Source organism: Populus euphratica, unplaced genomic scaffold (assembly GCF_000495115.2).
Source record: "Populus euphratica unplaced genomic scaffold, PopEup_1.0 scaffold900.1, whole genome shotgun sequence".
NCBI lineage: Eukaryota > Viridiplantae > Streptophyta > Magnoliopsida > Malpighiales > Salicaceae > Populus > Populus euphratica.
The window spans coordinates 73,160-75,592 of record NW_011500780.1 but is presented as its reverse complement, the minus strand read 5'-3'; positions in this window follow the sequence as shown (position 1 = coordinate 75,592).

The following is a 2,433-nucleotide window of genomic DNA, read 5'->3' as shown; positions in this document are numbered from 1 at the left end:
CTCATTCACGTATAAGAAGAGAATAAAAAGAAGCAAAGAAAAAAAAACAAAATAAATAAAAGAAAAGAAATAAAATTAGATACAAGAAAAGTGAAAAGAGAGAATAAAATAAAAATTATAATTTATACAAGAATATACCTCCCCAGCAATGGCTCTCAAAACTTGACACGACTAAAACATTAATGTCTTCTCCTAAGTATAGGAGTGTCGAAGTAATAAATAAACCAGTAAGACTAAGGTAGAACCACAAAGAGGTTAATTATATAAATTATAAATAACAACAACAACAACAACAATAAACAGCAGCAACAACAGCAACAGTAGTAGTAGTAATAGTAATAAAGAAGTTGATGAAAACTTTGAGATGGAAGATCAATGTGAGGATCAAAGAATGATAAAAACAAATGTCAAGGTTAGAGGATACACTAATGGTATTTTAAACAAGTATAGTATAAACTTTTTTTATTACTCTATTGAAAACCACACATAAAGGAGGTTTCAATCGGATTATAAGTTGTTAACGTGATTACATTAGTTATCTTATTCGGATAATGTAAATACTTGTAAATATTGTCAGGTATTCATAATTATAACTTGTATTAACAACAAATTAAGTTTCTTTCATATCACAACTGTTAGTTATATCATATAGTTGGGCTATGAAAGTGTCAAGTATTTGTTGTACAAAGTGTTATACAACACAAATCTAGACTAACCATTTAATTAGCAAAGTATTAAAAGTGAACAAGATAACAAATACAAAACATGTTAATATCAAACATTAAAGTCCATATTGAGTTTACATTATACTTATTCTTACAAGTCCATATGACACATCTGTGATAGACTTTTAATTGTTTTGCACAATGTTTTTTCCTATAAAAGTGCTTTTACTTGTTCTAAGTATGTGTAAAATGAAGAGATTGGAGGACTCACCTACTGATTAGTACATAAAAGTGTATTTTTATTAAGATTTTATATCATCATTTTGCACTTAAAGTATTATTAATTCTTTATCTAAAGCTTGTTTTATAATAACAAATCTGATAGCATAAGATACCTTTAATTTATGGTAAATATTCATCCTAAATGGAGACCTATCACATAAATAAAAGGATTAATTAATGAGTTGAAGTACTAAAATTGAAAAAATAAAGAGAGTATGAAGCTTAGAAAAGAAATGCTAGTTCAGTCCAAACTAGAATACTGTTTAGTAATTGAATTATAATTAAAGTTGTAGCACTTAAATTTAGATATGCTTTATATGAATGGAAAGCTAAGATGTAGGCTTAAAATATTTATGCAAAAGACAAGACTCAATTCTGCTGTTTGGAAGTCCAAATCTTAGCAATAATGTAAAAGTCCAAATTTGTTTTACAGTCCAGACACTTTTTAGTGTTTAGCTCATATCTCGAGTTCTAGAAGTTCAAATGACCTTAATTTTTTTTTTATAAAAATCTAAGATAATTTTCTAGAATTGGTTCAAATTCCGATGTTATCAATATCGTTTTATTTAGATAAGAAAATAAAAATTGTCACCAAGTAAAGAGTTGGTCACCTACTCAATAATTAGTCAACAAATTAATAGTTTCTAATTTTGGTCTATAAAAGGAGGTATTTGACATGAATTTAGACATCTTGGTTTCCAGATCAAGATCATACTCTTGCTTTCTCTCTTTGTATTGTTGTAATGCTTAAGTTTTGCTTTCATTAATATCTTTTTTATGCCTTTCATTTCCTTTTTTTTTTACTTAGTTAATTTTTATCTTATTTATGTTCATATCTTATTTATTTATTTTTCTCTCTTTCATTATGTTTAATTAAGTTTATTGTGTCAAGGTGAAAATGTTACATTAATGGTATAATAATAAGTATAATATAAACTTAACATGGACTTTAATGTTTGATACTAACATGTTTTGTATTTGTTATCTTGTTCACTTTTAATACTTTGCTTGTTAAATGATTAGTCTAGATTTGTATTGTATAATACTTAGTATAACAAATATTTGGCATTTTCATAGCCTAATTGTATGGTATAACCAACACTTGTGCTATTAAAGGAATTTGATTTGTTGTTAATATAAGTTGTAATTATGAATGTCTAACAATATTTATAAGTATTAGCATTATCTGAATAAGATAACTAATGTAATCATGTTAACAACTTATGATCCAATTGGAACCTCTTTTGCATATGGTTTTCAATTGAGTAATAAAAAAAATTATACTATATTTGTTTGAAATACCATTAGTGAATCCTCTAACCTTGACATTTATTTTTATCATTGTTTGATTCTCACATTAATCTTCAATCTCAAAGTTCTCATCAACTTATTCTTCTTTATTATTACTACTATTACTACTACTACTACTACTATTCTTATTGTTGTTGTATTATTATTATTGTTTATAATTTATACAATTAACTTC